General features: G+C 41.0%; 1 protein-coding gene across 1 annotated transcript in view; it reads right to left on the reverse strand.

Moving 5' to 3' along the window:
• Positions 1 to 8,635, reverse strand: part of STK17B (serine/threonine kinase 17b) — a 43,221-nt gene extending 34,586 nt beyond the window's left edge. Inside the window, exon 1 of the mRNA XM_026492285.4 lies at positions 8,522 to 8,635. The gene's annotated coding sequence lies outside the window, so the exon portion shown is untranslated. The remainder of the gene's footprint in view (positions 1 to 8,521) is intronic.
• Positions 8,636 to 12,235: the final 3,600 nt, after the last annotated feature.

Below are 12,235 nucleotides of genomic sequence, written 5' to 3' on the forward strand. Positions count from 1 at the left end.
TATAAATTGAAACCACAATGAGATGTTACCTCATACCTGTCAGAATGGTGATTATCAAAAAGACAAAAAAATAACAAGTGTTGGTGAGGCTTTGGGGACAGGGGAACCTGTGTGCACTATGTAAATTGGCACAGCCACTACAGAAAAGTATGGAAGTTCCTCAAAAGATTAAAATATAACTACTATATGATCCAGTAATTCCACTTCTGAGTATTTATCCAAAGAAAACAAAAACATCAATTCAGAAAGATATCTTCACTCCCATGTTCATTGCAGCATTATTTACGGTAGCCAAGATATGGAAACAACCTAAGTGTCCATGAATGGCTGAATGGATAAAGAAATTGTGATACATACACAACGTAATACTATTCAGCCATAACAAGGAACGAAAGTGTGCCATTTGTAACAATGTAGCTGGAGCTCAAGGTGGAATAAAAGACAGAGAAAAACAAGTTCTGTAGGACCTCACTTATATGTGGAATTAAAAGCAAAACAAAACAAAAAACCAAGCTCATAGATAACAGATTGGTGGTTTCCAGAGATGAGGGGTGAGAGAGGCGAAAGAAATGGGTGAAGGGGGTCAAAAAGTAGAAGCTTCCAGTTATAAAATAATTAAGTCATGGAGTGACTATAGTTAATAATACTGTATTGCATATTTGAAAGGTGCTAAGGAAATAGATCTTACAAGTTCTCATCACTAGGAAGAAAGTGTATTTGTACTATATAAGGTGACGGATGTTAACTAGACTTACTGTGGTGACCTTTTGCAATGTATAAAATATCAAATCATTATGTTGTATACCTGAAACTAATATCGTATTACCTGTCAATTATGTCTCAATTTAAAAAATAATTTTAAAAAGAGATTACAACACAGCCTGAGGGATGACCATGTGAGGACGTAGGGAGAAAGCAGTCATCTACAAACCAAGGAGAGAGACCTCAGAAGAAGCTAAACCTGCTGACACCTTAATCTTGGACCTCTAGCCTGCAGAACTGTGAGAAAATAAACTTCTGTTGTTTAGGCCATCCATTCTGAGGTATTTGTTACGGCAGCTCTACCAGACTAATGCAGTGGTCCTTCCCAGTCGCTGAAAATGAATCACCGTCTGTAACCAGGGGTGGGCATTCTTTCTATGCATGCCACAATATTCACCACACTGTGCCCAGGGAAAGTGACCCTCCCCAATCACACCAGGTCTGTCACCACAAGCTGAACACACACTGATCAGGGATATCTGGACATATCCTCCCTGGTAGCACATTTATTCCCTACAGATGCAGAGAAGGGTGTTAGTTTACACAGTGAAGAAGGCCCAAATTCCAAACTCCTGACATTGACATATGCTCCTTCTGAAGAAAGCCTTACCAGTTATTTTTGTGTCAAGATCCTACAGTTTAATCCATGTGGCAAGAACCAAACAGACACAGCTACCTGTCTCCAACTGAATAAACCAGAAAGTCGTGTCCAGGCTAAACGCAGCCAGATGCAAGTGGGGGGCAACAGACCCTGAAGGGGCTTGGCTCAAACTTCCACCCAACAGGGGTACTCAGGCTGCATGGACTCAGGCCCATCCACACAGAGGGAGGAGTGCCAGGTGTACTCAGATGGATAAGTCACAGTACTTTATCCATGGTGCCTACAGCCCATCCCAGTTTGGGAAGCACTGGGGACCACAGAGTCCTCACGTCTCCTGGCTCTCCTAAGACAAACCCTGTTAGCAAAGGTAATTGGGGGCAAGTCTTTCCTGATGAGAATAATGAGTCAGACTGGTACAGGGTGATACTATTCTTTTCCTCAAAGGGAGATAGTAGTCTTTTCTCCAAAGCACCCATGGCTGATGATCTAGGTTGCCAATCAAACCAGCCACCACACCACAGCTGATAAAGTATAAACTTTGAAACCCATCAAAAAGAAATGTTGTTTTAAATGTTCTAGTAGTTACACCTAAAAAGAAAGAAAAACAGGTGAAATTAATTTTAATAATATATTTCACTTAACCCAGTATGTCCAAAATATTGTCATGTCAACATGTAATCAATATGAAATTATTTTTTAAAAAGATTTTATTTAATTATTTGACAGAGAGAGAGAGAGAGCACACAAGCAGGGGGAGAGGCAGAGGGAGAGAGAGAAGTAGGCTCCCCACTGAGCAGAGAGACCGATGTGGGGCTGCATGCCAGGACCCTGAGATCATGACCTGAGCTGAAGGCAGATGCTTAGCCGACTGAGCCACCCAGATGCTCCTCAATATGAAATTATTAATGAGATATTTTACAATCTTTTTTTATATTGTCTTAAATCTGGTGTATTTTACACCACACATTCCAATTCTGATACTGAATTTTCACTGGAAACACTGTATGTAGATTGCACAAAATGTACTGTTGAAAAAAGAAAAATCACATCCCTATGTGGTTTCAAACACAACAGTTTTCAGTGACTGAATGCCGTATCAGTTTCTTAATTCAAATTTAATCAAAATGGAAGAAAATTGTGATGCAGTCACAGCAGCCACATTCCAAGTGTTCCAAAACCGCACGTGCTCGGTGCTACTGCGTCGGACAGCGCAGGGCCAGGGGCTAGACATGGGCCTTCCAATCGCTTCTAAACCTCAAATTATTATTATTTTTTTAAAGATTTTATTTACTTATTCGACAGAGATAGAGACAGCCAGCGAGAGAGGGAACACAAGCAGGGGGGGTGGGAGAGGAAGAAGCAGGCTCATAGCGGAGAAGCCTGATGTGGGGCTCGATCCCATAACGCCGGGATCACGCCCTGAGCCGAAGGCAGACGCTTAACTGCTGTGCCACCCAGGCGCCCCTAAACCTCAAATTATTGAATGCAGTACCAGGCACAGGGAGCTGCTCAATTGATCATAGCATCAAGGGCAGCCGGAAACGTCAAAAATCTGTAAGGCTCAGTAGCCCAATTCCCTTGTTCTAGACGGGAGAGAAACCCAGAATGAGAGAAGTTAAGGTGCTGACAGAAGAGCACACAAGTGAACTAGTTGGAGCGTATCTGGACAAGAATTTAGGTCTCCTGATCCTTAGCCCTGAGGTCTTTCAATGTCATTACCTCAGCCATACTTCAAGGGTTGAAAAAACCCAGATTTTTACATTTATTTGAATAATCACTTGAATGATGTGGTAAAAGAAAAGCGTACTTGTATCCTAGTCGTACTTGCTAACCTGATAAAGACAGTGTGTTCTAGAATGTCTAAGGGCTCCTTCCACTCGGTCTGGGGTCTAGGTGATTTAATCTGTCCGTCCTCTTACCTCGGCCTGTCGCCCCTTGGAGCTGCCTCACTGCACATCCGTCTTGCCCTCCCCCAGAGCGTCCGGCCACATTTTCTGGTCTGCAGCTGTCCTCTGCCAGCTGTCTACCACAATTTGGTTAACGTTGTGCTTCAGAGAATCCTGTATATTTGCAAATCAAAGTGTTCAGTAGAAACTGCAGCAAAATTGGAGAAGAGCTGCTACCGTCCTGCCGTGAACAGAGCCCTGGGGCCCTGCCTCCTGGCAGCTGCGAGAGAGAGGATGTAGGTGTGGTTAAATTTGTGGCATCAGGCAGACCTGCATTCATGTCTCAGTTCTGCCCGGTTCCAGTTGTGTGACTTAGGGCAACCCTCAGTTTCCTCATCTGTACAATGAGGATAATAACAATAGCTACTTCTGTGAGATTTAAATACGGTAGTGCACACGGAGCCCATTGCTGGACAAGGGAACGCCCTCAGTTCCTGAGCAGTTATTTTCCGGGGGTCTGCAGGCTCTCCGAAGAGGAGGGCTACGTATATCTGGCTCACTACTGCACCCGGGACTAGAAAAATGCTTGAGACGTAGTAGGTCCTAAATGAATGCCTAATGACTTTTTAAGATACTTACAGTTTCCCTCACCTCTTAGGATTGATGCTAAGAGAAATGGTTGGGGGGAAAATATGGCTACGTCACTGCTAAGGAAAGAGGAGAGGGAGGTGGCTGCTTCCGCCCTCAGCATCCACCTGGTGGAGGCACCCAGGTTCAAAATGAAGCTGCAGGGTCAACAAATGTTGACGTGCAGGGCTGTGTGCGATAGAGAAATTAGAGTCACTAGTGTTTAAAAGGAAGTAGATTATTGAGTTGAACAAAGAAATAAATGTAGGGTGTAAAATTGTCACTTACTTGATTTGAGTAGATAAATGTCTACTAGTTCTCCCCGCAAAATCTCCTTTCTTTTTATTCTCCTAGGAAACCTCCTCTACCCATGGTATATTCCATGAATCGTGACCTGCTGTCCCATTCCCCAGAGCACACAGCAGTAAGAAATAGTAAAGTTTCCAGGAACACTTCACTGAGTCAGTTTTCTTACAACAGGCAGCAATAGGTATAGATAAGGCAGAGCCGACTTTTAACCTCTACCAGCTCCCTTGTTGGGAATGGTCCTTGCCTCAACTGGCTTAAGGTGACAGCATGAGCCTTGAGAGGCCGATCTACTCCACTAGCTGAGTACTTTCATGGCACAGAAGTGTTGGCAATTTGGGAAATGGTAGTATTAATGATTATCACAACACCGCTAACACAGAGGATATTCAAAGCATCCTTGAGTTTTTGCTATAGTTAACCTTACCTCTAGATATAGAGAACACGTTTCATAGCTTCATTTTCACAAAAAGAGATGTAAGTATAGAGCTGTTTAGAAACCCTTTAAAAGGCACATATTACTAGGTGAGACCTTGAGCAGGTTATAATATTTCCATGCCTGTTTCTTTTCATCTGTAAAATGGAAATGATAATACACCCCCACAGGGTAAGACTAACAATAGCTTATAAGTAATGAGCCTGGCATTGTTCTAAATGTGCTATTTGTGTTTACTCATTTAATCCTCACACTCCTATAAGCAAAGTGCCAAGTTTTCCTCCCTCAAAGAAAGAAAACTAAGGGGCAGGGAATTTATATAATCTGAGTCACTAATGTAGCAGTAACTAGGAGAGCCCGGGTTCAAGTTCAGCCTCTACTAGCTGGCCTTTCACTGTGGGTGTCTAATAACTGTGTCTATCAACAATAGAGTAGAGGGTTCTTGGGTGTTTAATTCACTTTAGCTCCTGGAGTCCCTGATCTTCTCATCTTTTTGTTTCCTCTCACAACTCCCATTCCAAAATTTTTTCATTTTAAAATAACTTTACAAATATATAACAAATGCAAGAGGAAGGGGCTAGAATGATCCACGTGCCAATGGATTCAAGTTAGAGACATTGGTATGAGCAATGCTGAACTTAATATAGAAGCAAATGTTTACATATAGAAATATTTATAGATATGTATAGATATGTGTCAGAGCATGTAGAAGCAATGACAGTAACAGTAAGCACACCTACCACTCAGGCCTTGCTTTCCAATACCGTTCTCTAATAAAAGGAACCAGGGCTCCTTGGAGAAACTGATGTTTCTGGGAATGGGGAAGGAAACATACAGATGGGTCTGGAACATTGTGTAATGCCAGAAAGAAGGAAATTCCAACAAACAAAACCACCATACACTGATGGGGGTATATCAAAGGGACCCAGGAGCCAACTGAAAGAGCTCCCAACAACCAAAGCCGGGACAATTTGAGCAACTGTGTTAAATAAATAAAGTAGTATCGGATTATAAACCAAAGAGTAACATAGATGTGCACGAGTACATAATAATATAAAAAATGATTGAATAAATAAAGAAAAATAAATCTTCCCTACATACAGAAGAATTCTGAGTAATTTATATAGGTACTCTTCAGGTTGGTGGAGTGAACTCCCTGCTTCTGAGGTGTGGCCTATGCATAGTGACAGTCTTCCAAAAAGGACAGTGTGGAAAGGTGGGGTAAAAAGTAACTTTACAGTGAAAAACTTCTGACAGCCAGGTGACAATCACCTACTTCAAGTCAGGCGTCAAGGATGACAAATAATCACGAGTCACTTTAACAACACCTACCCTTAATATGATATAAAGAGAATGATACTTGGCCTCTGTCGTCTTCCTCCTCAAAACCCATAACCCCCATTTACCCATGAGAAAAACATCAGACAAATCCCAATCGAGGGACATCCTACCAAATACCTGGCCTGGTCTCCTTAAAACTGTCAAAGTCATCAAAAGCAAAGGAAGTCTGAGAAACAGTCAAGTCGAGAGATATCTAAGGCACCATGATGACTAATAGTGGTATCCTGGATGAGAGCTTGGAACAGAAAAGTGACATTGAACAATAACTGAATAAAGTATGAACTTTAGTTAACAATATGAATTAATATCAGCTAATTAATATCAGTTCATTAATGATGACAAATGTGCCCTACTAATGTAAGATACTGCTAGGGGAAACTGGCTGTGGTGTAGTCTCTGAATTATCTTTGCGATAATTCTGTAAATCTAAACTGTTCTAAAATAAAACGGTTGTTTAAAAGAATAAATGACTCTGTCATTGCTTAACATATCCATATTTAGAGTTATAGAATCAGAAATTAAAGCCAGAAATCATCTTTGAGATCCAAGGAGAGGGTAAACCCATAAAGTTACCAAAATACAGTTGTGTCTGGGTGGCTCAGTCGGTTAAGCGTCCCACTCTTGATTTCGGCTCAGGTCATGATCTCAGGGTCCTGAGATCTAGGCTGGTGTTGGGCTCTGCGCTTATCAGGCAGTCTGCTTGAGATTTTATCTCTCTCTTTCTCTCCCTCTGCCCCCCTCTCTCTCTCAAATAAATAAAATCTTTAAAAAAATCCAAATACAGTCCTGCCATTGTTTTTGCAGGTTTATGCAGCATACTGTCATATTAGCAATTTGTTGCAGGCCCAATCCTGTCAACCTCTGAGCAAAATTTCCAAATCTTTGATAAAAACATATGTGACAGGAATGCAGAAAGGGATCTAAAGAGGGGCGCCTGAGTGGCTCAGTCAGTTAAGTGTCTGCCTTCGGCTCAGGTCATGAGCCCAGAGTCTTGGAATTGAGCCTCGTGTCAGGCTCCCTGCTCAGCTGGGAGTCTTCTTCTCCCTCTGCCCCTCACCCTGCTCATGCTATCTCTCTCTCTCTCTCAAATAAATAAAATCTTAAAAAAAAAATAAAGGGATCCAAAGAATTGTGTGTGTCAATATAATATATACCATCTAATTTCCATCACAAAGTGAATCTTTCATCTAGCAGATCTCAAACTGTGGTAGGGAGACCCTACACCTTTTTAGGGAGTCCCCAAAGTCAAAATTATTTTCATAACAATACTAAGATGATATTTACCCTTTTCACTTTCATTCTCTCACAAGTGTATGATTCCGGTTTCCCGAGACTACAGAATGTGTGATATAACAACAAATTAATTAAAGTGGAAGCAGATATGTTCTCATATCTGCCCATATCCGACTTCTTTAACATATTGCAAAAATGTAAAACAACGCCACCTGTATCATCATTTTCTTTTAATACAGCGATTTTTCATAAACCATGTCATTTATGTTAACGTATAATTGTTATCTTAAATGAATTAATAAATACTTTTAAAATTTCTCCTTTCATTTCTAATATGGTGAAAATGGACAGATACAACCCACATAAATAAAAATTCCTTAAGTTTCGGGGCGCCTGGGTGGCACAGCGATTGAGCGTCTGCCTTCGGCTCAGGGTGTGATCCCGGCGTTATGGGATCGAGCCCCACATCAGGCTCCTCTGCTATGAACCTGCTTCTTCCTCTCCCACTCCCCATGCTTGTGTTCCCTCTCTCTCTGGCTGTCTCTATCTCTGTCGAATGAATAAATAAAATCTTTAAAAAAAAATTCCTTAAGTTTCTTCATAATTTTGAAAACTAGAAAGATTGAGAACTATTGGTCTAATCACAGGGACCAGTTTGCTCTTTGAGCTTTGGGACATATGTCATTCCATGGACACATCACATCTTGTTCCCTCCAGGGTTATGAGAATTTCTCACCTTTTGAGTCTGCGGAAGTGAAAGTGCCAAATACTCACGCTCCCAGCCTCACCTGCAGCTCGGGCAGGAGCAGTTACCCCAGGTTCTATCAACCACCTGTATACACCTGAGCCTCGATCTGGAGCAAGTGAGGCTAGAGCCAGGAGCAACTCTGTGAGAGAAGAAGTGTCAGGGAAATCAGGTCCCGGAAGCGGTACTTCTCGTGGCCTCTCCTTTATCCACTGTTGGTGGTGTCTCAGCACAAACTGAGGCCTAGAATCCCATCTGGCAGCAGGAGTGGTGTCTTCACCTGAAAAATCCACTGTCACGATTTGGGGTATTGTTCCTGGTTATCTTGCCTGACCCTGGTTCTCCAGCCCAGATCTCTCTTCCATGAGCTACATGATATCCTTTAAATACGTTCCTTTGTAGCTTCAATTATCCAGGGATGCTTAGTTGCTTGCAGTTAATAACTCTGACGGATCATACCAAAAACTGGCTTCTGAGTTAACTTCTGTAGTTATAGATCTTGACTTATTTTAACATCAGCCTTTCTGGAATTCCACAAACAAACCACGGTTAACTAAAGGAAAGAAAAAGTGAAATAAACTTACCTTTTCCTTTTCTGCTATAGAAAACAAGTAACTACATAAATGAATTAAATGCTTGGCATTTCGAAAGATGAAAAAAAAGCGTTGGCCTTCTACTCTGGCTGCAAACTTGTACCTAGATTTTGGAATTGTGATCCAACTTTTAACCAGCAGAGTGTAAGATTTTCATTGTGTTACTTCCCAGTTATGCAATTTCTATAAAACGGGCAAGAGGCTCTGAGAGAATGAGTGATGACGCCATGCCATGTGCTTAGTTCATTATAAATCATTGCAAGAACCTCCAGCACTTCTGAGCCAATCAAAACAGAAATGTTCTAACACATTGGAGAGTATCTTGTTTTACAGAGTGCTTTAAAAAGGCACACAAGCTTTCAAACGTACCAAATTATCCAGAAAGGATTTGGGGACTGGTTCCTGTGAGGTTACTTTTCATTATTATTTTATGTGAAATATAAAATATAATGCTTTTCTATTTGAGCTCCTAGGGCCTGGAATGGTTCTGCCGTCTACAGTTTTGCAAGCAAATTTTAAAATATTTTATTCTGGTCATTTTCTTGCTAGACTTCAAAGGTGAAAAGTATGTGGGCCAGTTCGGCCCTTCAGATCTTCTCATTTCACGATAACTCAGATTATAAGGGACTTAAATTAATTTCGACTAGACAAAGTATCTTCTCCTACAATTGAAATACTACCTCCAATTAAGGATCCTTTGAAGTAGTGCCTCGAAATAATCCAGGAAAAACATACAAGGAAAGCAGCCTGTCCTTTTTTCCGCTTTCATGCTCTGTGTCCAGGTTTCAGTTTGGTTAGGGTTCTTGGATCTGGATTGTGATATCTCCGCAGTTAACTTCTCAGAGGAAAGTTCTGTTTATAGGAGAAGTCAACAGAAGAGCATAAATCAGCACACCTCACCTTGGAAACAGGTTGAGAAATAAAAAAGCAGGCACATGTGATAACCAATGATAACCTGTTTTTCACAAGCCTAAATTGGGGGTGCATCTTTTAAAATGAGGGGTTTTTTAAACACTTTGCAGATGATTATCTTGGTGTACTTGAGAGAAGCTGCCTGGGCATAAAATCATTTGTCTTTGTGTCTTCCTGTCTCTCACCCAGGGTATTCGTCTTTCTCTCTACTTGCTAAGAACAGGAAATTGCCGAAATAAAGATTTAATCAGTTCCCATTTCTTCAGTGAGTCTTGCTCAGTTTAACCTAGGTCAATGGCACATTTAGATTTGCCCAAATAAGTTATACAATTTATCAGAATAGGCTAGTTTTGTATAGTTTTTAATTATCTTTTAATCTTACGGGCCTTAAGTTCTTCTCACTATGAAGCTTATCTCTGAGAAGGTTGCTCTTTCAAAGTAAAAATAGGCAATACCTTTGAGACACTGTCCATTACTCATTGACCTAGAAAAATCCCCTTCTAGTAGCTCAGTCCCAAGCAGGTCGAAAAGGCTTCTAGGTCAGTCATGTATGCTGAATGTGGCACAGAATTTACTAGTATTAATAGCACCTGAAGTCTGGATAGCATTTTAGTTAACGTGGAGCTTTCGCTGAGGTTACTGTGAGAAGGCTTGCGTCATCCCACTTTACAAATGAGAAAAAAAGATTCTGAGAGTGACTTTTCCAACTGAGGTCTGGGCTCTTGTCTAGACGTGAAGACTGTCAACCCTCCGGGGCTACCCCTAAGAGAGAGGAAATCCCAACGAGCAAAATGATCTGACCTGCTTTCTCTCCTCTGCCACCCCCACCCTTTCTCTGAGACATTATATGAGGCCCTACCATAGAGCAACCTTGGACAAGAAAGGAAAGGAGGCTGTAATTTGTCAGGAGGGCCCAAAGTCCAGATGGCAAGCCGGGCTGAGCCCCGTGGCTGTCTTGTCTGCATCCACATACAGCACTGGTATCACCCCAAAACTTCGTGTTCCTGTGTTGCCACCTGGCTGACCCATGCTCGCTCCCCACTGCGGCTCTGGATTGCCTGGGCAGTTTGGGGCGGGGAATTAGGAAAATCAAGAATGACTTACCTCCCAAAGTAAGAAGATTTAACAAAGAACTAAGAATTCTAAATCAATAGCCAAGGTTCACAGAAGATATTTAAAAGAAAGGAGTGTACCTGTTTTTAAAAGCTGACATTTCTGTAGTGAGATTACATAAGCAGAAAGGATTAAAGTTTTCGTAGTGAAATGACAGGAATGTTTTAAATAAAGCATGATCATACTTTGTCATGCAAGATGCTATGTATATGTCATTTTGTTTAATTCTTGAAACATTACCTTGAGATAGTCTTTATTATTCCTGTTTCTCAGGTGAGGAAACTCAGATTCAGAGAACTTAAGTGACTTGCTTGAGGTCATACAGTTAGAAGTGGAGACAGAATTTGAGCTCAGACGACAAATCCCATGGTCTTTTCAGTGTACTGCCCTACACCCTAAGTAGTAGGTTACTTGTTCTCATTTCTTATTTCCCAAATGTCCTAGCTCCATAACTCATTATACAAATGAGTTTGTATTGCTGTAGTGGAAAGCTACTTATCTGGTAGTCTAACTTTTAAGAAACAGGAAGGATGCAAAAAAAACTCTTCTGAGAAGCAGGCGTTCACAGCAGGCGTTCACATGTGAGGAGATTCTCATTGGCGTTGAGTATGTCTTTTATGTATACTATGTAATTATTTTGGATGTTACAAGACTTCAATGATAGGATAGTGCAGGAGTTTTCCCTCTGATCTTCCAATGACTGGCTGCTTTTCTACCTTCGGTTCTCACTTTAGATGTTACATCATCTGAAAGGCTTTCCCTGTCCACTGCTGCCCTGCTCTTTATAGCCCTTTTTATCATAATTAATAATGATGGATTTATTTGTTTACTGCTTGTCTTCCCCACGAGATTGTAAATTTCCAAGGACAGGAACTGTGTCTGCTTTTTCATCAGTATTTCCCCAGCACCTGTCATGGTGCCTAGCACAAAGTAGCAACTCAATAAGTGTTGATTGGATGGATGGATGGATGGATGGACAGATGAGTCAATCTTTCCCAGAAGAGTTCCCAAAGGAATCTGAAGGAAATAGGTGATTTGATAATCTGACCTAGGAGAGGCTGGGTTACTTTTTGGGTTAGGGTAGGTCAATCACCTTTCCCTAAAATAGGCCTGAGATTTGGTGGCTTCCTAAAGGCAATACACAGGAATGGTGAGGCCAGTCTACCAGAACAGAAGGGGAAAGGAAATAAATATACTGAGAACTTACCAAATGCAAAGCAGTGTGTTAGATTCACATTATCTCATTTAACATAAAAGCACTGCATGAGAAAGGCATTATCCTTATCCTAAAATGAAAAAAATGAGACTCATACTGGTGAAATTGACAGAGGTCACTCAACCAATAAGTGGCAGATTTGTCATATTTCAAATACCATGTTTTGTTTTAAGCAAATTAGATTTTAAATTTTTTGTTTTTATATTAGCCTATAACTTATATACAAGAATTGCTCGTATTTTAAGTACATAGCTTGATAAAATCTAAATATGTACGCATCCCTGTGACCACCATCCAGATAAAGAAATAGGACATTTTTAGCCCACCAGAGGTTCCTCTGCACTTCCTTTCAGTCAATATCCCCAAGTCTACCATTATTTTGACTTCCGTCATGACAGGCTCCTGTTGCCTGTTTTCAAACTTTATATTTATGGAATCTTATAATACGCCTTCTTTTGTATTGG

This window comes from Ursus arctos, unplaced genomic scaffold (genome assembly GCF_023065955.2).
Source record: "Ursus arctos isolate Adak ecotype North America unplaced genomic scaffold, UrsArc2.0 scaffold_1, whole genome shotgun sequence".
NCBI lineage: Eukaryota > Metazoa > Chordata > Mammalia > Carnivora > Ursidae > Ursus > Ursus arctos.